The 25226-nt window shown below is 52.7% G+C and overlaps 1 protein-coding gene and 2 non-coding genes across 11 annotated transcripts in view; 1 reads left to right on the forward strand and 2 right to left on the reverse strand.

Moving 5' to 3' along the window:
• The window catches only part of RBFOX3 (RNA binding fox-1 homolog 3), a 448026-nt gene that overhangs the window by 49639 nt on the left and 373161 nt on the right, over positions 1 to 25226 (forward strand). Inside the window, exon 1 of one of the 9 annotated variants that reach the window (XM_067716013.1) lies at positions 4509 to 4925. The exons of 7 other annotated variants lie outside the window; for them this stretch is intronic. The gene's annotated coding sequence lies outside the window, so the exon portion shown is untranslated. Of the gene's footprint in view, positions 1 to 4508; positions 4926 to 6472; positions 6934 to 25226 lie in introns of those variants that run through there. One more of the 9 variants, XM_067716015.1, reaches the window with a different exon arrangement.
• Positions 14174 to 14249, reverse strand: LOC137213741 (small nucleolar RNA U2-30). Its single transcript, XR_010938363.1, has one exon. It is a non-coding gene; the product is annotated as a small nucleolar RNA U2-30 (small nucleolar RNA).
• Positions 14425 to 14539, reverse strand: LOC137213743 (small nucleolar RNA U2-19). Its single transcript, XR_010938365.1, has one exon. It is a non-coding gene; the product is annotated as a small nucleolar RNA U2-19 (small nucleolar RNA).

A 25226-nucleotide genomic window follows, 5' to 3' on the forward strand; every position in this document is an offset into this window, starting at 1 on the left:
TCTTCCCAGAACACTGGGACTTTTTAGGTAAACTGCTTCATCTGTCATGTCTCTGAGCCTGGAAAATTCTTACTTTTTATGATGATTCAACTCTTCTTATTTTAAAGTTAGCTCTGCCAGGCAGAGGCTTGTGCCCACAGCTGTGGGGACTTCTCAGCTGTGATATTGGGCCACATGGTGAAGGAATATTCATGTTGTCCCCTCTCCCTTCCTCTCCCTCCTGAGGGACAGGGATGTGGAATGCGAGCAGGAATCTGCTTTCTGTTTCCTTTCTCTGTTTCATCCTCCCCTGGGGGCTCCTGTCCCTCAGCAGCACAGGAAAGCCTCAGGCCTGCTCTGCCGAGCCCCCCTCATCTCCCTGGGGTGTCCTCCAAAGCCTCCTTCTGGGCTGGAGGCAGGAGTCACTGCCCCGTCTCAACACAGACACAAACCATTGCCCTGATCTCCTTAAAGAGTCTTCTGGTTACTCTAACACTGGTGTCAGATAGATCATTCTCGAGTCTTCACAGAAACCTGAGCTCTGCCTGCCTCAGAGCTGCAGTTGCCTGTAACTTCTGTTGAGCTGCATCCCTGCCTGTCTCCAGTGGAAAAGGGGGAAACTATCTGCTCATTCCCAGGGCTGTCTGGGGCTCCCCCTGCCCTGGAGGAGTGGGTGACAGCCAGCTCGACAGCTGTGCTTCTTCATCGCAGGCTCCCACCTGGAGGCTGAGCCCCGTCTACCTCCATGTCGTTCCACAGCCTCCCTTAGGACTTTTAAAATAAGACAAGCTCCTGCGTGGTAGAGCCCAGAGATCCTGGTGAAAACCCGAGGCTTTGTTTTTTCTTGCTCACCAGCAGCCTTTCCTTAGCCTTCGTGGAAAGCAGGCAAAGGCTGGCTGGGTTAAAATTGGCGTCAGTTCTGATCTGGGGACAAGGGACCTCGGGCAGTGCATCTCCCCATCCTGAGCCTCAGTTTTTCCATCTGCAAAACAGCGATAATAATCATACCACCTCACGGCTTGGAGGAAAGAAAGAAACGAGATCATGCAAACAGAGTGCTCCTACAGTCAACCACATCGGTTCCTGCAATAATGATTGTCCCCAGTGGGCTAATGAGGGCTCTTGCTAGTTCACAGGGTTTTTATGAGGATAAAATGAAATGCAACAAGGAAGCATTTCTATATTCATTTCACAAATATTTATTGAGCACCTACTGCGTGCCACGCCCTGACATAGGCACTGGGACTGAAGAGATGCCCAAAGATGTATAAAAGCTGCAGATGTGAACAGGCTATATTCTCAGGTTTAGAGAAGTCCTGTGGAGGAACAATGCCATGCCAAAGAAGCTGCGTGTCCCCTACTTCACAGAGGAGAATGGAGGCCCAGGGAGCTGAAGCCTGGGGATGGGGGGCAGATCCAAGCAGACCCCTTCTCCAGGAGCTGGTGCTGTTTAACAAGCACGTTTCTGTTGGATTGGTCTGTACCACCATCCCAGGTACACCTGTGGCTCTGGGGGTGGTGACAGAGCCATGTCACAGGGCTGTGCTGGCCCTTCAGAGAGGGAAGGGAACCGCTGCCTCCCCCCACCCCTGGCAAGATGCCTGCTTGGACTTTTGAGCTCCGAGAATCTCAAATGCAAGCTGGTCCTTCTTTTCTGGGATAGTGTGGGAGAGAGAGAGGGGAGCAGTGGGTGAGGGTGGGGGCTAAGTGTGTCTCTGGGAGTGGGCATCCTCAGACCCAGGACCCAGCACTATGGCTGCATCTAGGACGGCCTCTGGAACGACACCTGCTCTGAGCCAGGCTGGATCTTCTGGGGTCGATTCCTGGGGCCCGCCCAGAGCTGGGAGCACCCTGTGCACCCATTCCTTTATGGCAGGGGTGGCCCACTCTACCATGCGGGTAGTGGCCGCCAGCCCTGTGCGACACTCTGCCTGGGAATTTGATTTTTCCCTAAGGAATTTCCTGACTAGCTCCAGGCCGTTCAGACCACAGTGAGTGAGGAGGGAAGCTGGTTTTCCTCCAGGGTTGTGGGGAGGCAGCCACCCCATGGCAAAGGGGGCATTCACCCCCTGAATGAATTATCGGCCAAGGGGAGTGTGGGAAAAGATCAGGGTCCTTCGCCACAGGTCAGGGGACGTGGGGTGCTTGGAATCTGCACACATGAGCGTGTTTGGGTGCAGCCGGACACTCAGGCCTGTTCTAGGGGGAGCACCGTGGTGGAGCACCCCCACCCCCCACTATTCCCTGAACCTCCCTGGAGCCTCCTGTCCCATCTCTCCTTTGCCTTTCTCTGTTGGCCTCATGTGTGCTGTCGGTGCTGGACAAGCAGCTGCTCGACTGGAATAAAAAGACGTCTCTCTTTTTCACTGAGCGGAGGTTCTCTGAAAATGCAGCATGCGCATTTCCTGCCTGTGCTCCAGATTTGTTTTGGCAAGTGGACCCCCATTCTGAGGAGAGAGTGGGTGAGAGAGCTTGTCTGGGGACTTGCTCCTGGGGTCCCATGCCTGGTTCTCCCCTGCCCTCCTCCTGCAGGCAGCAGATTTTTAATAGAAAAGGGAAAACGAGTGATGTGGGCCCTCCAGATTCTGTGACCTCTGAGCCACTGGGCAGCGGGAATGCTCCTTTTCCTGTTCTGTCATCATTCTGTGCTGTTCTCCATCGTGGCAATGGTTTGCCTGTGAGGGTCTCCCTGGTGGGAGGGCAGTGCCCAACATCCAGCTTCCATTTTCAGCTCTGAGCGGGATGCCTGCCACGTACTGAACCTTAACTATGAGGACAGGATGGCTGGGAGCGCCAGCAGGGAAGTAAGGGGTGCCCGGCTCTTCGTGCACCTACTCGGACAAGCCATCAGTCATCCCTCTTTAGAAAGCTTGCTCTTTGGGTGCTGGGTATCGAGGGCTTGGAGCAGAGATTGGATGAGCTCAGGTTGCAGACAGGACCACACTGGCAGTTGTGAGACCTTGGTGACAACATTTCACCTGATGGAGCCTGTTTGTCCAGCCTTGTGGCTGAGAGGGGGAGACTCTGTGAAAGACCCAGTAGGTCCTCCATAAACGTGCCTTTCCAGGGCTGAATCCCTCTGTTTTGACAGGAAAGAAGCCTGGGGTTTGGGCTTTTCCCTGCCATACTTAGAATTGTCCATGAAGGATTCACACACTCATGGCTCAGCAGTGGCGACAGGTGGGAATTTAGATCCGGGGAGATGAGAGCCTCCTGAGATCCAGACAGCAGCCGTGACCTTCCTGGACCCACCTGTAGCCTCTTGAAGACTATTTGCTTTAAATATGTTGTTATGCACATCTGTAAATTGTATCCCACACATTTGGGATTTATCTAGGTTGTAACATGATGGTTTTTGCATGTAGTATACACTCATGTGCATGCACACACACACACACACACAGAGTTAACTATATAGGAATAATCAAAGGGGAGCCTTCCATGCCCACTAAGACCCTCCAAAGACAGTGCAGTAAGCCGAGTGAGTGAGAGGGGGAGTGAGTGTGTGCCCAGACGCTGAGCCAGACGGACTCTTCGCTGCATCCGGGTGTGGGCATCCAGACCAGGGCAGTGAGGACACGGAGAAGCTGAGAACACACAGAAAAGGGAACCACAGTCTCAACTGTGAGGCGGAATTGGATAACGGGAAGTGGATTAGACAGAGTCTCCTGGGGAAGAATTACGGATTTCCCTCTTGCTTTCATGGAAGCGTTTGGAAGGGAAGGCAGCCATTTAGTGCTTGGCTGGCTGGAAGGACACAGGAACCCTGGCTCCCTCACTGCCTTGAGGTTGAGGTAGGAGTGGGGAGACGTGTGTCTCCCATGATGTGTCCCATCATGTCAGGGTTCCAACGATGTAGATCTTGGCCTCTTGATCCAAAACCAAACACGGCCCCTCCTCTGTTCCATTAGATGTGCTCCTTTGTAAGGAGGGGAGTGAGGACGAGGGCAGGGGAAACTGGGGCCCCAGATGCCACTTCCTGGTACTGAATTCTAATACCCTCCCCCCACACAAATGCTGTAGGAGCGCTGGGAGCCTGTGCTCGCACCTCTGTGGAGTTCTCTCCTTTCTTTTTTAAAAATAAGAAATATCAAAGATGATTTCAGCAATGGAGATGAAAAGGCAGAGCAGCCCTCGTCTGCTCCCTCCCTGCGTTCCGCCGCCCCCCCCGCCCCCCCCCCCAGGATTCGTTACTGTTTTTCTAGAACAAGAAGGAAAGAGTTTTATTTGTAGGAGAGTTTTTCTTGCCCTTAATGATGTGGTGGGCGACAGTGGTAGCATGTTTTTATTTTATGTTATTTTTTATCCCCTGCTGCTTTGGGGGAGGGTGACAGTGTTTGAGTTTGGGGTGCGGTGTGTGGGGGACGGTGTTCCCTTGGAGAGGAGCGAGCGGTGCGAGCAGATGTTCCACCCCCGTGTCTAGAAGGTGGGGGGACTGGGAGGACGGCGCTGCTCGTGGGTGGGGAAGGACCCAAGTTATGTAAGAGCATCGAGGGGGTGGCTTGGGGACGCAGACAGCCTGAGGATGCAGGCAGACACCCTTACAGGGGCCGTCAGGGAAGGCGGCCGGGCGCTATCTGCTGGGGGCCTGGCGGCCGTATCGTGGCAGGCGCGGTGCCCGCGGGTGGTTCTCAGGGTGTCAGGTCGCCAGGGCAGGCGGGAGGCCTGGAAGGTGGAGGAGCTCCGGTAGGAGGAGCAAACTTCTTGAAGCCTGGGGAGGACTCGTTCTCTCTTTGCTCTTTCCCTCCCCTCTCTCCTCTTCGTTCCTGCTCCCCTTTCTCCAAATCAGTTCCCCAGCAACCGAGGAGACAGACCTCTTCATTTCCCGCGTTTCCTCGAGGTCTCCTTCCCCCAGCACCAGTCATCACCACGTGACAACAGAGCAGCACACGTCCTGAGCTTTACAGCATCCCAGGGGCCGACGCTGGTGCTTTTTCCTGGTACAGGTAGGGCCCCGCCTGACCCACAAGGAGGGACAAAAACCTGAGCAGGTGATGTTGAAACAGCGAGTGACTGGGGTTGGGTCCAGGCACCACCGCCAACCGGCCACTGATGCAGTATCCTCAAACCTGCTTGTGGGGCCGCTGTGAGGATGACAGCCAGGCCGCTGTGGACCTGACCCCAACCTCAGCAGGCAGGAAGGAGCCCGTCAATGCCGAGGGCGGGGGTCTGGGTGGGTGTTTGGGTACATCTGTCCCATAGTGTCTTCAGCAAGCTTCTTGGCGCTCCAGCTACCCCTGTGCCCCTTTCTGTGGCTGTGTCTTTGCTGGTCAGTCAGTCGCTCTGCATTTTCACTGGGTGGGAGCCGGGAATCACACCGTGCTGTGGAATTCCAGCTCTGTCTGCACTAATGAGCTGATGGGCTTGGTACCTAAGGCCACGAGGCCGAGGCCAGTGCGAGCTCGGCATGCTTAATCTTCACAGCTTGTTTTATCTTCGTTGGTTGGTATTTATCTATCTGCTTGTTTGTTTATGTTTTTCCCTTGGAGGCCCTGGGAAAGGAGGGAACATGCAGAGGCAGGAGGGTCTTGGTTTCGCGCCATGTTGAGCTGCCCCTTTTGGCCGAAGGCTGCCCAAAGTGCAAAGTAGGGGAATCCTGTGCCTGTTTGGTTCTAAGTGGTTTCTCTTTGTCAGGACGGGATATTCTGCCCTTAGAGGTTGATAAACATTGATGTTTCAGCTCCCTGATGGTTGTTGACTCACTGTGTGATTCTGCAGCAACCCCATCACAGCCTCTGCTATCGATGGGATGTCGCAGTGATGACAGGACTTGCCTCTCAGAGCTATGCAGAGGATGTAGCAGTACGTCCCCTGAAGAGTTCTTCGTTCTTGACACAGAAGATGCCCGAGGAGTCATGGGGGTGGTGATTTTTCATTATGGTCTCATTGCGGTTTTGGAAAGTCACTAATCATGAAGGTTGTAAACATGCCTTTCTGAGCAATGGGCATATTTCCCTGCACCGGTCGGCAGCCACATGCAGCTGCATGGTTGACTTTTAGGCTTGGGGTTGTTTGTAAGTGAGACGGTTGTGACACGAAGGAGTTCTGTGCTGGCGTCGCCTGAGAGGGAAGCCACTAGCCCGTGGCCTGTCCGGGTGGAGATGGGCTGTGGGTGTAGGATGCACACCGGATTTCAAAGACGCAGCGTGCTGAGAAAGCATGTGAATCATCTCGTTAGTAATTTCTTATGTGGATCACATATTGACATGATAATTTGGATATATTGGGTTACATAAAATATATTATTAAAATTAATTTCACCCACTTAAAACATTTTTTTAATGTGGCTGCTAGAACGTGTAATGACCCTTGTGGCTGGCATGATATTTCTGTGGGGCAGGCTGATGTAAGACCCCCCCCCCACACACCCCACCCACACGGATGAGCTGGATCCCTCCTGATCTCTCAGAGCCTTTATATCCTTATCTGTGAAGAGGGAGATTCCGCCAGAAGGTGCCCCAGGACTGACATTCCAGGAGTCGATGACCTTTTCCTTCCCCTGTTGACAGCACCAGGGAGCCCCTTAGCGAGGCTGAAAAGGGGACCTCAGGAAGTCTAAAGCGCTGCCTTTGAGAGAGGTCCCGGAGCTGTGTAACTCCAAGTTCTTCCCAGCTACGCACCACTGGGGTTTTCGGGAGACACCCTCCAGCTTTGTAAATATGCATTAAAAAAATAAAAATAAATCCATTATTTTGTCAACCTTCACAACAACCGAGCTTCCACAACGCCTCTCACACGGAGGTTCCAGAGCATAGCACGGTAAACAGTGCACCGGAAAAAAAACAAAACTGCACGCTTGGAGAGTTCGAAGGCAGCAGAGAACTTGTTTTCGCTTCTGGCAAAAGAAATGCTAAGGTGAAGGCTGGGCAACCGGTATGTGGGGACCCTGGAGGAGACCCCGTGGGCATGGAGGTGCCACATCTGCCCCCCAAGCTGGGGCCACGCTAACATCAGGTAACTGATATGGAAGCAAAAGAACTGAGAGGAATTTCTGGAAAGGAGGGAAGAAAGGTTAGTGATGAGAACCAGAAGGGCTAAGATAACCTGGAGTTATACTGCAGAAGCTACTGCAGCGAGGTGGTCTCTGGAAGCCGGGGCAGACTCTGAAGAACTGACCTCTGGGCCTGGGGCTCTGGGGGCAGATGTTCTGCACCAGTGTGCAGAGCTGCAGCGCTCCTTGTCTCGGGGAAAACCCATGTTCCCTCTGCCCATCCTGGCCTTGGTCACCCAGGGCACCAAGAAGAGAGATGCTGCCCAGAGGGCTACACAGACCCCCGGCACCTCTGGCGTTGTGCACGCAGCGCGGGAGGCATGTCAGACGTCCCTCTTATTTTTATTTTCCATTTTTGACATTGTCCTTCGGTTCCTCCTCCACGCTCCCCATTAAGCTGTTAAATCACTCCATTTATTTAGTGCGAGTGTTTCTGAGAGCTCATTTTTATCTTGGTGAAAACCAGGCTTGCTCATGGGCATATAATGAAATTGCATAAATATACCCTTAGCTTGGAATCTAATTTATTTTTCCTGTTCATTATGGGGTAGAAGGCCATTATGAAATGTATAACTTTTTTTTTTCCAGTGCTGGAATTGAAAGGCTGGGGCTTGGGCTCTTTTTATTCTGATGATTTCGTCCTGATTCAATTTAAAGCTGGTTAGAGCTCAAATACTGGAGCGTAATTGACAAAGATCAGTGTGGGTTGTAATGCTAATGTCGCGTCTGCGGCTTCCTCAGCTCGACACGATGGACAGCGGGTTAAGCAGCGATTCCATCAGGATACCTGGGCCTGCAGAGCCTCCTGGGGCTCAAGGAGAGGGCCGAGGACTTTCCTGTGGCTAGCGGTCACATTCTCTGCTTTGGGCAAGGGTGGGCTAGTGGCATACTCTGGACCAGGAGGGCTGGGGACACGTCTGACCTTAAACCCAGAAGGCTTAGAAATCCCTTCAAGAACATCTGCCCAGCCTCTGCTTGTACACGTGAGGAGTTTGAGCAGCCTGCAAGCTGGCCAAGGTTGCCCCGGCTCCAGACTCCCCGTCCTCAGCCCTGGGTCTCCTCGCCCTGACAGCAAGTGAATAATGTGGAATGAGATGCAAATATAGCCTTTGGAAGCATCGGCTTAGTCCACTGTGTATGAGGTTCATGCATTGTGTGTTCAGTGCTGGGAGAGGGGGGACAGAAGGCGGACCTGGCAGATAGAGCAGGTTCCAAGATGCCCACCATGGCTAAGAAGTTGGGGGGCATGACCCAGCAAAGCAACTGGCTGGAAGCTGAATGCCACACACCTTGAAGAGAGGCACCATCCTCCCTCCAGGGCATGCCTGTTCCTCTGTTAATTGGCTTCCCCCAGTTTGCTGACTGTTTTCTGTGTGCCCAGCACTGCTGGGCTTGGACACAGAATGGGAAAGGCACAGATGCTGCTCTAGGAGACTTGACGTGACATCCTGACTCTCAAGTAAGAGCCGTGACGAACATCAGTGCGTGCAAGTCAGAGGATGCTCTTTTGGAGGGTGACGAATGATGATCAAAACATGTGAGTGTGTGTGCATGTGCGTGTGATCACTGGGAGAAAAAAATATCGTCATGGCTATGACAGGTTTTTACAGGGAGCTAGAAGAAATGGATTTAAATTAGAGTTGCAGAGGTCTTCCTTTTCCCTCCCCCTGTAACTAGGGTTGCTAGATAAAACCCGGGATGCCCAGTTAAATTTGAATTTCAGATGAAAAACGAAGAATTTTTTTGTGCAAGTATATGCCAGATATTGCATGGGACATACTTATATTTTTTTTAAAAAAATGTTGTTTATCTGAAATTCAAACTTATCCAAAGATCCAGTGTTTTTATTTGCTACATCTGGCAATCCCACCTATAACAGCAGGGGAGGTAAAAAGGCTTCATTTCGAAATCATTTCCATAGTCATTAAAAAAATGCAGTCACATGAGTTATAAAAGTCATTATTTATTTATTGTATTAGGTCTTCCAAGACAGAAGTGTCTAAAGTGAGACGATTAGTCTCCTTTGTTCCTCCCCAGATCCAGCTCTCCGGGGTGACTTCTGACTTCTGCTAACAGTTGGAAGTGTCCCCTCCCCAAATCTCCCCTTTGCTCATACTGACCCACCCATGTGCATATGCTATGTATTTTCCCAGTACTTTCTGCTTTTTTGGAGAAAATCCCCAAAGTAGAATTATTGGGGCCAAGGGCATGTATATGTTAAATTTTAATAACTACAGCTGGATTGCTTTACAAAGTTGAAAGTATTTACAGATCTCTCCACACCATGTGAGAATCCTTTATCTTACATCCATACCAGTATCAGTTATTATTATTTCTTAAAGTACTTGCCAGTCTAAGGTACAAAATATCATTTTAACTTACATTTCCTCAACTTTAGGAAGGTTCATTATCTTTTTCTGTGTTTATTGTTCATTTGCATTTGACTTCTGTGAACTATCTGTTCATGTGCTTTGTCTGTGTTTCCATGGAGTCTTTTTTCTTTATTCATTCCAGGGTGCTCTTTACATATGGGCCACTCTCAGACTTTGACTATTACATGCAGTCTTGGAGTTGCTTCTGGACCAGCTGTGTTAAACCATCACCTGATCTCGAAGCCTTAGACCTGAGCTTCTCATGGTGGTGGCCTTCTGGGTCTAATGACAATGGTAGACATCCAGCCCCACATGGGTGCCTAAGGTCTTCTGATCTTTTTGTCTGAAACTCCTGGGTTTAAAGGAATCGTGTGTGGCTCGAGAGCCTCAGTTAGTGCTTCACTGCCCTGGTACTGCCCCAAAGACAGCCGGAAGCCCTGGATGGCTTTCAAACCCCCCCCCCCCTTTATTATCCTGCTTTCTCTGCACGCACAGGAAGCTCTGCTCCAGTGGAGGGAACTGAGCGTTGGGAGGCAGCACTGAGGGTGTCCTGCTCTGATCGTGGGCATCTCCTCAATAGCCACATTCAGCATGTAATTCCACAGGGAGGCATCTCAGGGGCTGCAAGGTGGAAGGGGGAAAGATGGGAAGTCTCCAGTTACCCCAGTCCACTTCAGCCATTAACTCATTCACTAATTCATTCATTCATTCATTCATTCAACAAGACTTTGTCAAGCTCCAGGTAAACACACAGGACCTGACCCTGCTGTCAGCCTCTGGGAGAGAAGTCATCACACGATCACACAGATTTTATCAACAGACTGGCTGGGACCAGCTCTTCTTCCATCTGTCTCCCACACTGGTGGCCCGATAGCCCGACCTCAGGTGAGGGGCTGTCCCCATCCCCATCCCACACCCTCAGCCGGGATCCAGAGTCCCTGAACCTTGCCTCTCCAGCACTCTCAGCCTTATGCCCACAGCACCCTGTGCATGTTTGGGGAGAAGCATCTCCTCGGGGCATTTGTGGTCGGTTCTGTGTCTTGCTTTAGGAGAGTCACTGGCCAACGGGGCTGGCTCAGCTGGGGTGTGCATGGATGCACACCCATGACAGGTGGGCCCTTGAAGCTACCAGGAGACTTGGAGAGGCAGGGTGGGTGGGGATGGGCCTGCTGCCGTGCTCCACTTATTCAAAGGTCTGTCGTGGTGGAGGAGGAAGTAGGTTTGTCCCTTTGTGTTCAAAGGTAGAAAAAGGATGTGTGGGTGTAAGCTCTAGAGAGACAGAATTTGGTTCTGTCTGAGAGATGCGAGCATCAGCAGGACTCAGGAGGCCGTGAGGACTCCGCCCTGGGGCACTGGAGCGGAGGCCGGCTGGCCTGTGGGTGATGGAGGGGTGTGGGGAGACAACCCTGGCACTGGTGTAAGTGCCTGTCCACCCTTCACCTGCCAGGAGAGACCTACTCTGTGCACTGCTTTGTGTCCCCATACGTCCAAGTCCTAATTCCGGGGGCCTGTGAATGAGATCTTATTTGGAAAATAGGTCTTTGTAGATTTAATCATGTTAAGATGAGGTCATACTGGGGTAGGGTGGGCCCTAAATCCAGAGACTGGCGTCCTTATAAGAAGAGGAGAGGACATACGAAGATAGACAGCCACGTAAGGGCGGAGGCAGGAATTGGAGTAATGCAGCATAAGCCATTCCAGAGCGCATAGCGCTGCCGACACCTTAGTTTCGGGCTTTTGGCCTCCAGAGCTGTTCAAGAATAAAATTGGTGTTGTTTTAAGCCGCTTAGTTTGTTACGGCGGCCCTAGGAGACAAAGACATCTGCCAAGCAGGTCAATGTCCCACCTTCTGGGTCCCTTAGGGGATGGAGAAGACAACAGGGGACTCTCTGTGCAAAGTGCTAGGCTGGGTGTGGCCCCAGGAGCCCACGGCTGGCTCCTCTTAGAGTCTTTGGTGCCTCATTCAGCAGGAAGAAGCCAATGGCTGGCAGCCCGAGAGTCAAGGGAAGCCTGGCTTGTCCATCTGTCCATCAGCACAATGGCACACCTTTGACAGAACTGATGTGGCCACAAGCACATGCTTATTGAGCTACACTTAAGCAGGGCCCCTCGGCTGGCAAATTTCCAGGATGTGGTGGTGCATTTTACTGGAACGCACATGTATGTTACTGGTGTTGCCAGGACTATGTGGCACAAGACAAGGATGTGAGTTGGGTGGTGATTAGTATAATGGGGATTCTGGGGTCAAACTGTCAGGCCAAGGGGATGGTAACTTTTCCTCCCTGTCCCCCTGTGGGGTCTCTGAATTCTAGCCATGCATGGAAGTGGGAAGGGCGAGGAGAGAAAGTCTCTCGGTGCGTAGGAAGCTGTGGAGGGAGGCACTGTGGAGACGGACCTTCAGCGGCTACTACTCACAGGCAGAGGGGGCTGGGCTCTTTGAGTGGTCTGCACGGAGGGAACCAGCCCCTTCCCCAGAGGCTGGCTTGTGATTGGGGGCTCAACTGCTCCCAGTAGAAGAGGGGCCCCTCCTACTGCCTGGCGGACTCACTGTCCGTGTGGACTCTTCCAACTCTGCTCAGCCAGTGGCCCCACAAATGCAAATCCTGCAGGCCTCCCAGGGCCCTGGCATAGGCCCTCCCTGTGTTGGAATGGTCATCCCCACCCAGGCGACTTTGTCCTTGGGAGTTGGCCATCCTGTCTTGCCCTGTGCCCCCCCAGAATGTGGCCTGGCCAGGCCCTCTGGCCATGCAGCTGACCTGTGAGCCCAGGAACCCCAGAGGGGCAGCTGGGCCATTTTCTACCCTCTGGATCACCTGTGGACCCAAACGTTGGGGTGAGTGCTCTGGGGGATGAGCGAGAGTGTGAAGGTATAGTGAGAGTGAAGACAGCCGGCTCCCGGTGACATCTCCTGAGGGCAGGCAGGGAAGAGCCTTGCTGGGGAGAGGGCCCCACAGGCTGACCAGCTCCCAGGGGCATCTGAGTCCTCCCCCTTCTTCTTACTGACCTGGGCTTGGTGCAGGTGTCCATCCTCCCACCCCCTCGGGCAGGGCTGGGGAGAGTGAGGCCCACCCTGACCTCAGGGCCGAGCACTTGGTCCATGGGAGATACTGTGCTCTTAGCTGTGACTGGTTCTGCCTAATGAGACAAGAGGAGTATCTTCCAGCAGGGAGGGTCAGCTTCCGGGAACACTTCTTGGCTTCTAAGAGAGGCCTCAGGACGTTGTTATAGATCTACTGCAGCCATCCTGCTTCCAGCCTGACGGGAGGGTGCAGAGCGGGCAGGGGGCAGAATCTGTGTTCTTGTGACACAGAGAGGTGCTGAATCACCCAGCCCTGCACCAGCTGTGGCCTGGACTTCCCGTTGTGTAGCATCACTCTAGGCACCAGGAGGCCTACATATCAGCCCCTGAAGTTGTGTCTCCCAGGGCCACCAGCACCCTGAGTCCCTGAGCCCTGTTCTCCCGGGGTTCAGCCTCTAGGGAGCCACTTGTTAAAGTGGCTCCCACCTGGAAGGAGATCCTAGCTTTATTTCATACGTGGCAGGTTGGCATTTCCCTAAAGCAGCTTCCCTGAAGTGCACAGAAAAGATAAGCAATAAACCAGAAGCCACCGGTGCTTGGCACCCGTGATGCTTTACAAGCTCGGATTTGGGTCACAGTGAATCTAAGGCTGGCATAGCTTACGGCCAGTCACCCTTGGTTCTGCCCCAGGACAATCTCGTCCTTGGATTTTCAACCAAGCTGCGGGGACCAGTGGTAGGAATAGCTGCTTGCTGGTCCTGAGGCTGGACTGGGGGGTGGTTCTCAGCCCCTCCAGCACCCGGACTCATCCTACTCTGGTGAGGGCCTGAGTCTGTGCAGAACTGCTCTCAGTGCCCCAACCCCTGGTCCCTGGAGAGGAACCCTGTGTTTTTGGCCCCAGGATTTCTCCTGACCCTGCAGGAGCCCTTTTTGTCCTTCTTGGATTTGGCCCTGGCTCTGGCCCTTACAAGCCTGCTGGTGTTCTCCATTCATTTCCCCCTGTTCTGTTGGGCTCACGGCGGGAGAAGAAGGCCGCAAACACGGTGAGGCCATTGTGGGAGGGAGCCTGGGAGCTCTGCCTGAGCCTTGTCCGTGAGCAGCCCTGTTGGGCCATCCCTAAGCTCTTTGCACTTCATCTGTCGTCATCGTGAAACAGCAGACCCAGCCTGAGCTCCCATTTCATATTTGAGGGACATACCTCCTTCTGGCAGAGCAGCTGTGAGTCCTGGATTCAGGTTCCTCACTCCTCCCACCTCTGTATGTGCCCCTGGTGGGTCTCTCCTTGGGGAATGGCTTGACAAAGTCCAGATGACTGCAATCTTACCGTCCCCAAACTACCATAGACATCTTACCTGAGGTCTTAGCCTACTTTGGCTGCCGTGACAGAATACCACAGACTAGGTGGCTTAAGCAGCAGAAATTTATTTCTCACAGTTCTGGAGGCTGGCAGTCTGAGATCAAGATGTGGTGTGGTCAGGTTCTGGTTAGGGCCCTCTTCCTGGCTTGCAGACTGCTGCCTTCTTGCTGTCCTCACATGGTGGGGAGAGGACTCTGGTGTTTCTTCCTATTAGGACACTAATCCCATCATGAGGGCCCAACCCTCATGGCCTCATCTAACCCTGATCACCTTCCAAAGGCTCGACCTCCAAATACCATCACATTGAGGGTTAGGGCTTCAACATACGAATTTTGTGGGGACACAATCATTCAGTCCATTAAACCTGCGGTAAGAGGAAGTCAAGTCAGCCCTTCAGAACTATGAGGTTGTTTGTTTCTGAAGACATCGCCAGCCAAGGGGAGCACCCCCTACTTTGAGCTCAGATCAAGGGTAGAAATGTTCATAGTTATAGTTATAAAGGTCAGTAGCAAAACCTTTTCATCGTTGCTCAGAACTGATTACCTTTCATACACATACATCCCCACCCCAATCTCACTCATCCATCAACAAATCCTCAGATATCCACCATCGCCTTTATACACACACACACACACACACACACACACACACACACACACCCCTAGACATAACCCCTTGTTGTTTTAAATTACTCTATACTGTTGCTTCTCAGAACTATAGGGATCACGCATAGGTAGACTAGACACACACACACAGGGATCACGCATAGGTAGACTAGAAGGTTTTTAGATGCTCAGATCTGGCTATTTTCATCATTGATCCATTTCAGTAAGAGAAGATCTCAGAGAAGGGGGCTCTCTTTTGAGTGTCATGTCTTTAAGTCAGGTTTGGTTTTTTTAATATTGTAGAATTTGGACTAAAGAGGAAATAACTTTAAAAAATCATATTTTTCTGTAACCTGTAGAGCTGATTTGTTGACAAAGATCATTTTCCTATTTAATGCTTAATTGCAGTGTTCTGTATTATAAAATTTTGCTCTCCTGTCTTCAGCTGTCCTTTTAGTATCCTTTGGCCAATTCAGCCATTTAAAAATGATGTTGTGGAAGAATACTTAGTGATTTGTTATGAGACATAGTTAAATGGAAAAAAGTTACAAAATGGAATGTACAGTATGATCCCACTTGGTACCAAAATATATATTCTATGCATAGGAAAGTCTGGGAGGGTATATATGCTCAAAATGTTAACAGGAGTTATTTCGGGGTAGTGTGATTGTGGGTTATTTTAAATTTTCTTCTTTTTGCATATGTGTAGTTTCTAAATTTTCTGCAGTGAATATGTATCACTTTTATAATAAGGACACAATTATAACTACAGATCTTACCAAAGGCTGCTCAGACTCCCTGACCACAGGGGGCTGAGGTTGCCCCTCCTGTGCTGTGCAGCTCCCATGCTCAGCCCCAGGTGCCTTGGGGGCCACACACCAAAACCTTCCCTCCCACACTCCTGGGACTCTGGGCTGTGCAGAGCTGATGCTGGTTTTCCCTAGTATTGAAGGGACCTGGAGACCCCTCCCTGACAGGTGGGTTTATCACCACCCTCCTTGACGGGCCTCTAGTCCTCTATTCTACCCATGCCAGCCAATGGGTGTGCCGGGGGCATGGCCGGGTGAGTCCAGGGACGTGGCCAGGGCGTGGTCTCGGGAGGATTTCTGAGGCCTGAAACCCCCATTGCTGGAGGAGGGTGCTGTCTCATCCCTAGGGCGGTCCTGTGAGAAAAACAAAGGGCAGAGGCTGCGTGGTAGAGAAGGTCAAACCCCAGTTCCCCCACCAACTAGCTCGTGGTCGACTCTCTGAGCCTCAGCTTCCTTAACCTACAAAATGAGGGTGATGCTGTGAAAATGAGTTGAAATACGAGGGTCAAATACCTTGGGTGGGGCTTGAAACAGGACAGGTGCTGAGTACATATGCATCCTTTTTCTGTCCTTTAAGGAATGTATAATCCAGTTGGGGACACGCCCACCCTGGTATAAACCAGTAAAGTCCACTGGGAGAGCTTCTGCGTGTCAGTGGACATTGAGCTCCAGATTGCTCAGAGCTAGTTCAACAGCAGTCACCCATTCTTCAACACACACGCGTGCGTGTACATACACGTTTTTAATAGTCGCCTGACAGAAGAAATCATGGAGCAGGAACTGGTCCCTGTGGCCTTGCTTGTGTCCTCGGAGTCTACTATGCAGGTGATTCAACAGTAGCCACCCCTGGACAGGGCAGCAGTCATGCTCTCCAGCATCATCAAGACAGGGCCCAGAGGCCAGAGCCCCAGGATTACTCCTGGCTGGTCTGTCCTGGACAGCGGCTGCAGGAGCAGAGGGAGGCTCCCTACTTTGAAGGCGTGGGCCTCTGTCACTGGCCTCTGTCACCTCCCTCTCCTCTGACCTCCCAAATGTAGTCTTCTGCCCAGTCCACTGACCTTGGACCTTGGATCTGTCCACTTCTGTTCATCTCCTCGGCCACCAGCACCATCGTCAGCTTTCCTGCCTGCAGCCTTGATGCTTCTGTCCTGCAGAGAGGCGTCTTCCCACACTGCAGGTCTGCTCGTGCTGACCCCTGCCTCACCCACTCTGTGCTGGCCAAGGGCTCTGCACGGTCCAGGCTGGCTTTGCTGCCGGCCACCCCAGCCTGCCTTTAGGGCCATCATGTGGTGGATGTTACAACAGGGAAACTGAGTCTACCTCTCCCCCTCCCTCCCCCACTCCTGTGCAGTTCTCATGCAGATCTATCACACAGCAGAGGACACCTTGTGATGTCCTGGCGAAGCAGGTGAGAGGTGTGAGGGTGCTTCTGGTGATACCTCCCTACAAGAAATCAGATGAGGGCTAAAGAAACGCTGAGGAGAGCGCTGTGCCGTCTGCCCCGCTTCCTGGAAACCTGAGCCCTGACACAGCAAAATCGAGGCATGAGTGTTCAGATCACAAGAGGACCCTCTCTGGCTGCAGCCCCCTCTTGAATTGGTGTTTGCTCGAGCCCATTGCTGGTGAGCATGTCTGTGTGTGTGGAGGGAGCTGATCGGCGAGCTGGCCAGGAGAGAAGTGTTTCTGAGATGGAGGTGAATCACTGTGAACATGATTGGATTTACAAAAATTGGTTTGACACAAACTTTCAGGAATCCATCTGCGCTCCATGAGAGGTAGAGCTATTCCCTTGTCTAGATTCCCAGGAAGCTTATGTTCTGGGGAAACTGGGTGTATTTGCTGCCAAAAGAGGCTCTATTTTTAGGCAAATGTGAGAAAGGGAAGGGGAGCCCAGAGGTGGGGGCCGAGGCGCCCTGGGTGGGGACATACTGTTGGGAATAGTGGTGAAGGGAGCAGCCCTTGGGCTGGGGATTGGGACCCGACCTCAGAGTGTCTGCTACCTTTTTCCTTTTGGGAAAGAGTTTCCCTTCTGCAAGCACCTCCGTGGGCTGGGATGTGATGGTGCGGCCATGAGTGGATCTTTCTGTCTCCTCCCCCTACCCATGCACTAAGATGAATACCAAAAGCTACCAGCCATCACGCGTTCTAAATTTACAAGGTACTTGTCCTTCACTGGTTGCTTAAAAGTGAAGCTGCCTTAGATGACGAGGATGCTAGAGCTGGAGGAGCATGGCAGCTGCCAGCTTCCTGGGCCCCACCTGCCGGCCTGGGCCACCCTCTGAGTGCTGCGACCTCCTCACCCCACCTGGGACCTCCTTGCAGGGCTGCGATCAGAGGCCGCGGGGAAGGGTGGGCTTGCAGCAGGAGCCCTTCCCCTGAATGCAGGCGCAGTCTGTGCGGGGACTGAGAGGTAGGGTCTGGGGACTTGGCAACGACACCGATGTTTCTCTGTGCTGCACCTTCCAGGAGGGAGCCTGCTGTTCTCTTTTCTTCACTGCCAGAACCGGCCAAGTCCTCGGTCTGGTGGAGCCCCTGGACTGCAGGGGCAATGCTCCAAGAGAGCTTGGGGGGCACAAGCAGGCACCACCAACCCCAAGCTGCTTAGGGTCCACCGCTGAAAACAGACCCTCTTAAAATGCACACGCCCTTGGAGGAGCTGCCCCCCGAGCTCCCGGAGGTCCATCATCTGCGCTCCTTCAGCACTCTGCACACGCCTTATGGTTCTGTAATGATGATCCATATGGGCTTTATCACGGTTCCCCCAGCCCTGCTGTGGACACCCTGAGGGCTGGGACAGAGTCTCATTGTCTCTGAAGCCCCAGGGCCTACACGGGCCAGCACCCAAGGGTAGAGTGAGTGAATGAACTGGGGGCAGACCACCACCCGCCCTGGTTTCTCCTGGTCTGGCTTGTAGGGCTGGCTTGCCTCTTGGTGCTGAATTTCATGGACGGATTTCATCACAACCTCAAAATAAAAGACTGTCAACTGAGCCCCAGGTGAGCAATCACTGGGCATGGGCTGAAGCACGAAGATAGAGATGGCAAGATTCTGGCCCATATGCATCTCATACGCTCGTGGGGGGCTGGCAGGTGTTTATTCACAGAGAGGACCGAGGGCCAAGGCGATGAGAGAGGGTGAGGAACACGGCATTTTCAGTAAGTCACCCCCTCACCATCCCTGAAACACACATGCAAAGATTCATTGCAACTCTCCATGGCAGGAAGGGCTGCTGGCCTCCCAGATGCGCAAGACCAGAGGGCGGAGGCCCAGAGGCCTGGGATGCCTGGACCCTTGCAGATGCCCGGGTTCGGGGGAGGTTGGGTGCGTGTGGGCAGGAGGATGATGTGGGATTCAGACAACGGATCTAGGCAGGCTCAGTGGATGGGGCCATTGGACTCCAGGGCCAAGAAGCCCTCAGAACAGGGCCCCCTGGCTGGGTGTGAACCAGTCACCCTTGTGAGCTAGCTGGACAATGAATTGTAGATGAAAGTTTCTCCCTAGGTTTGATTTTTGTCCTAAAAATGTTCTGGCCACTTGGGTTTTTATCTTTATTCTGGAATTCTCTTAGTTTGGGCTTCCTGTCCTGAATCACATCAGAAATACTCTACCACTTCACAGCATGTTCCCTTCTCTGAAAACACAGTTTACTTCCAGGTAACAGTGCAGGTGCCTGACCCTAGCTTGGCCTCTCCAAAGGTCACAGAGTGCCTTTGCTTTGCCAGAAATGAGGTTTTCCTCCAGGGCAGGTAAGAGGAGAACACTGCTGGTGGGTCCTCTCTCCATGGTGGGGTGCATTTTTGTCTTTGCATCCCATTAAAAATCCCCCCATCCAGGCTTTGTGTAAGTTCAAACCAGCTCTCATAGAGTTGAAATGCTCTGGAGCAGGGCTCTGCAAACTTGTTCTGTCATTGGCCAGGTAGTCAGTATTTTAGGGCCAGACGGTCTCTGTCACAACAACTTAACTTGGCTGTCAGCGTGAAAGCCACCTTAGATAATATGTAAGTGAATGAATGTGACTGTGTTCCAATAACTTTGTTTATAAAACAGGTGGCGAGCTGGGTTTGGCCCCTAACCTTGATTTGCTGACCTGTTCTGGAGCTTCCAGGGACACCCAGAAGCTTTCAGGCCCATCTTCCTCCCTTTGGAGAATGAAAGGCTCTTCTTCCTTTTCTCCTTCCTTCCTCCAGCTCGCTTGGAGCTCCCTTGACTGGTAACGCCCCAGACGTTCCCCGGCATCACCTCCCATGACATGTGTGTACGTCTAGCCCATCATCTCCTTTAGAAGGTCCCTCCTCTTGCACAGACTTGCATCTGCTACCGGGGTCTGCGGCCAGCTGCTTCCACATGCCTTCCCGATTACACGGGCCACCTCTGCCCTTCAGGACTGGCCAGCTCCTGCATTGGGCACCTCGCCGGTGGCCAGCTGCCTCACCCCCACTCTAGGTCCCTCCCTTCTTTGTCTGAATCCCACTAGGCACTCCTGGCCCCCAGTACCCCTCTCTCCTGGGAGCCACAGAACTGGTTCCATGGGTGTTTGAAAAACTTAGGTTCTAAGTGACAACTTTTCTCTGAATGCCTCTCTTTACCTCTTACTGGAAGTCAGACTTTGCTTCTTAACTGTCAGACCTCAAGCCCACCTGTGAGCCAGGTGATGTACGGGGGGTTGGAGGGGGGAGAGGGGTAAGCCCTTGTTGGGCTTTGCAGCATCTTGTCAAACAAAAAGAAAATGATCTTTTTTTCCCCTAACTTGTTTTTGGAAATAACTGTAGACTTTCAGGAAATTGAAAAATCAGTGCGCAGAATCCTAGGTACCCTTCACTGGGGTGAGAGTGAGTTTTTGATGGCAAGAGTATCCTTTGGGCACTAAGAGAGGTCTTAAAAGAAACGGTTTGGAGTTGACTCCGAGTGATGTTTTCCTGTCCCATCTGCACCTGCTCACTGTGCTACCTGGGGGCAGTTACTTAGCCCTCCTACCTTCATTCTGCCAGGTAGTTTTTGAGCATCTACCCCGAGGCCCTGAAGCAGGGGCTGGGGGCACAATGGGCAAGGAAAATAAACACCACCCCAGTTACACCAACACCTATGAAGTCGCAGGTGGAAAGGAGAGGCCCTTGGAGGGGCTGTGATGGGGAGGTGTCTGCAGGGCCCCGCTCCCCTGAAACCTCTAGGGGAGAATCTTTCCTGGCCTCTTCTGGTTTCTGGTGGTTGCCAGCAGCCCTCGGTGTTTCTCGGCTTGTAGCTGCATCACTCCAGCCTCTGCCTCCATCGTCACATGGCCTTCTCCCTGTCTCTGTTCTCTCTCTTCTTGTAAGGACACCCATGATATTGGATTAAATGCCCTACTCCAATTATGGCCTCATCTTAACTTACATCTTATTATATCTACAAAGACCCTGTTTTCAAATAAGTTCACATTGAGAGGTACCAGGTGTAGGGGCTTCATCATATATTTTGGGGGGGACACAATTTGACCCACGGCAAACACTGACCAAGCAGAAAGAGGGAGAGGCCAGGATTCCGTGTTCCACTCTGCTCCGCTGGGACCCCGCTGTGCCCTCTCCCCTCTTCTTGGAGCCCCTCCCGGCTTGTTTTAATGAGGTGCTGCCTAACAGCAGACTCAGTGAGAGGCAGTAACAGGCGCACTCTTCTATTATTGTGGCTGCCAGCACTCCAGGACCAACTGGGTTTACAAAAATAAAGTTGTATCATCTGCTGCATGTACCGCATCCCCTAAAACAGGTTATTAAGGGGAAGTGGGGAATATCGGAAGCAGATGGAGGAGTCTTTGATTTGCATAAGGTGCCATTTGCATGGCTCAGAAGCCTCCAGGGAGGGAATAATGTATAGAAATACACATACGTAAGCCCTTGGTTGGGAAACAGAGGCACACTGATCAACCACAAAAATAGATGCGCGAGAGACCGGGCTGGAGGGAGGGGGAGGCGGGCGGAGAGGATAACAAGCAAAACTAGTGCCCAGCACAGAACTCCAGGCACAGCTGCGGGGCGGCCCTCCCTCCAGCTTCTTTTCCAGCACTGTGATTTCAGAACTGATGGATTTTATACATGCAACGGCAGGATGGTATTTCCAAAAGATCTGGCTTTTCTTCTCTCTCCCAGAAGGGCAATTGGTTAAAAAAAAAAAAAGAAAGACAAGGAAAAGAAGAGCATAGTTACCAGCAAGCTGGCTGGATGATCCTGGCAGACAGGAGTTTGTGCATGCTTTCGGGGTCCCCCGGTGCAGAAGAGAGATAGTCCTGTGCACAGAAACAGCTGAGAGTGAGGGGTTCAGAGAGTGGTGATCCCGCCAGGAGAGGAGAGGAGAGGAGAGGGTGGGCTCAGGATGGCGATACCTGACCTTGGGATTGGCCACTGGTGTGGAGGGGCTGGCAGGTGCTCTGTGGGTCTGCCACCTGTGAGGTCCTTCTGTGTCCCAGCCCCTCGCAGTCCTCAGCCTTGCTGGCCGCAGTGCTAAGAGCAGGAGGGGCTGGCTGGTGTCACACAGTGGTTTTGTTTCACACCTTCTCAAGTGCCTGGTTCTCTCACCAACACAGGTGTCAGAGGAAGATGGGAGGTGGGTCCCTGTCTGCACAGGGCCCTCTGCAGGCCTGGTTCATCTGCGCCCTGATCTTTTATTTATTTATTTATTTATGGCTGTGTTGGGTCTTCGTTTCTGTGCGTGGGCTTTCTCTAGTTGCGGCGAGCGGGGGCCGCTCTTCATCGCGGTGCGCGGGCCTCTTGCTGTCGCGGCCTCTCTTGTTGCGGAGCACAGGCTCCAGACGTGCAGGCTCAGTAGTTGTGGCTCATGGGCCTAGTTGCTCCGCGGCATGTGGGATCTTACCAGACCAGGGCTCGAACCCATGTCCCCTGCATTGGCAGGCAGATTCTCAACCACTGCGCCACCAGGGAAGCCCCTGATCTTTTTTTGTGGTACGCGGGCCTCTCACCGTTGTGGCCTCTTCTGTTGCGGAGCACAGGCTCCGGACGCGCAGGCTCAGCGGCCATGGCTCACGGGCCCAGCCGCTCCACAGCATGTGGGATCTTCCCGGACCGGGGCACAAACCCGTGTCCCTTGTATCGGCAGGCGGACTCTCAACCACTGCGCCACCAGGGAAGCCGCCCTTGATCTTTTAATTGTATGTACCAGGGTGACAGAATTCAGAGCCAGTGTCCGTTTCATGTCCAGCCACTGGGACATGGTTTAGCCAGAACAGAACTACCCCCACCTCCCGCCCACCTTTGATTTGTCAATTCCAGTGTCCTCCGCTCTGACCATTCTGAACTCTGCAGATCAGGCGCTTCCTATTTTATGACCCGTTTCAGTAGTGGGGCTGGGGGCCACTCCTTGGCTGGGCACGTGGGCTGCTGTCCTGCCCTCACTTTCTGTTAGTGCCTGTCGATGTGGGAGTAGCACCCACCTACCTCCCTGGGACTTAATACTCTGACAAAGGTGACAAAAAATATGGACGACAGTTAGGGTCACCTCTCCTTTGGGAAGGAAGCCACTTGGCTCAATGCCACAGTCCAGTTTCATAGATGAGCCGGCCTCCTCCCGATTCATGTGAGTGCTGCCCACTGGCTCGCTGACCGAGGCAGCTGGCTGAACACCGTGGGGCTGGGCTCCCCTCTTTGTGCCTAGTTGTTGCTTGAAGGAGGCCGCCCAGCAGGGCTACACTCCCCAGGCCTCGCGCTCCTGGGGGTCACGCGACTAGTTCTCCCTGGTGGGCTGTGAGTGGAAGTGACGCCTGTCACTTCCGGGCAAGGGGGTGAATACTGGTGGGGGGGCAACCTCCTTCCCCTGGGCTGTGGCTGAGAGACACCAGGGAGACTGTGGGTCCCTGCATCCCTGCGTGGAGGCCAGGCTTCAAGCTGAGTCTGACTGCAAGAGGTGTTGGGACGTGAGGACCCTTGTACAGCAGTTGGCTTGTCCTGGTGAAACCAGCCACTTTCCTTGTGCTTTTCTACCAGGCTGGAGGTCAGCCATTTCCATCCTGGGTGGGCGACATCCCCAGCATTTTGCCAGTTATCTCAAGAGATTTTGTAAAAATTTTAAATAAAAATGAGTTTCCATGCCTTTTGGCTTGAAATTTATACACATAGGGTATATACTCAGACAAGAAAAGAGATTTCCATTACAAAACTCCAAGCTTAGAAAAATAGATGGTGATGAGTGATATTACAATATACTTCTCAGAGAATTCCAGCCAGGTGCTTTCAGGTGTTGAGATCCTGACGAGAGTAAAAACTTCAATTTGCGGCTTCCCTGGTGGCGCAGTGGTTGGGAATCTGCCTGCCGATGCAGGGGACACGGGTTCGTGCCCCGGTCCGGGAGAATCCCACATGCCGCGGAGCGGCTAGGCCCGTGAGCCGTGGCCGCTGAGCCTGTGCGTCCGGAGCCTGTGCTCCGCAACGGGAGAGGCCACAGCAGTGAGAGGCCCGCGTACCGCAAACAAACAAACAAACAAACAAACTTCAATTTGACTTACACGTTTGTGATTAGAGAGAGCTTCAGAGGTACAGATAGTCCTTCCCCATTGGGGTTGAAATGGGGGTAAGAGAGAGCTCTGTCGTTAGAAATGAAACTGAAATTGCCAGGGCACAACCCCTCTGGAAAGAATAGGAATCATTTTCTTGGAAGTGAGGACAGCGGGCTTTCTTCCTTGCTGGGAAGGTCATTGGTGAATCCAGGTAAGCGCAGTAGAGGGGCCTGCTGGATGATGTGGAGGTCTTTGCCTTCTGGCTCACCTGGTCCGTGGCAGACTAGAGATTCTTGCCACCTGATGTACCTGTGGTCCTTTAATTTCCAGCAGCCTTGTCAACCAGGGGAGGTTTTGCTCCCAGGGGACGTTTGGCATTGTCTGGAGACATCTTTGTCACAGCTTGGGGGGCAGTGGTGGTGCTCTGGCATCTAGAGGGTGGAGGCCACAGATGCTGCTCAACACCTGACTGTGCCCAGGACAGCCCCACCTGTCAGTGGTGCTGAGGTTGAGAAACCTTGATTTACAGGGGCAACTGGCAAGGTTGGGAGGTGCTGGAGGGTCCTTTCCATGCTAAAGCCATGAAGACAGCATTCTTTAAGCATCACGATGGGCACTTATCCAATGGTGAATTATATGCCAGAATCCTTGTTATCCAGTTATGTGACTGTGTCGGTCCTGAGCTCGTGGTGCCTGGAGAGATTCTGTGGGAGGGGTGACTTCTCTACCTCTCAAGGCACGAGACAAAGCAGGGCTGCTTTTACAGTTGCTCCTCCAGCAGAGGCGTTTGCTTCCAGATGCGACACCCTGTGCTCAGTCCAGACTCAGCACTTCCTGGGGGCAGCAGGCCTGGACCCAGCGTTCTGCACATTGTTGGGGGGAGAGCTTTCACCACTTGAAGCTGACATCCCAGGGAGGGGGCCTTGCTGCATATTCAAGAACACTGCTTTGCAATGGAGCCCCAGGGAGGACATGCTGGGCAGGAGAGAGAAGCCGTTGTCTTGCTGCTGTTTCTCCTCTTTAAAACAGCTGAAAGGCTGGAGCAGAGCTCTGCTGCCTCCACCAAGCTGAGCGGGGGGAGGAGAGGCTGAGTTAGACGCACAGGAAGCCACTTGCCCACGTTAATGCTGAGACTGTTTGTAAATATTGGTTCTAGGGAACCAGCTCTAACCTGCAGTTTGTCTGCCGTGTGTTGGTAAACCTGCCTGAACATCACTCTCTGCAATACCCTTCTGTCAAACTCATTTTTTTTTCCAAATGGGGAATAGAATTATTTTATTAGCTCAGAACTCTCCAGAATCCTGGGCTCCCCTCCCTGGTGGGAGAGTGGAAGGTCCCCATCACAGAATGGGGTCCTGGGGATCATTTAACCCAACTTTGGTTTTAACGGTGGAGAAACTGAGGCCCAGAAGGGAAAATCGATGAGGTGGTCACAAATGCAGGACTGAAATCCCAGCCTTTCATCTCCCAGGACAATGCCTACTCCCCCTGAGGAGGTGAAACCCCACGACCCCTTAGTGATGTCAACTCATTTTGGTGGCACTGAGGCTGGAAGGGGAGTAGGAGATTCAGGACACGGAAACTGTGGGAGGTAAGATATCAGGATGCTGGATATCCT

This window comes from Pseudorca crassidens, chromosome 19 (assembly GCF_039906515.1).
Source record: "Pseudorca crassidens isolate mPseCra1 chromosome 19, mPseCra1.hap1, whole genome shotgun sequence".
In the NCBI taxonomy this organism is placed as follows: Eukaryota; Metazoa; Chordata; class Mammalia; order Artiodactyla; family Delphinidae; genus Pseudorca; species Pseudorca crassidens.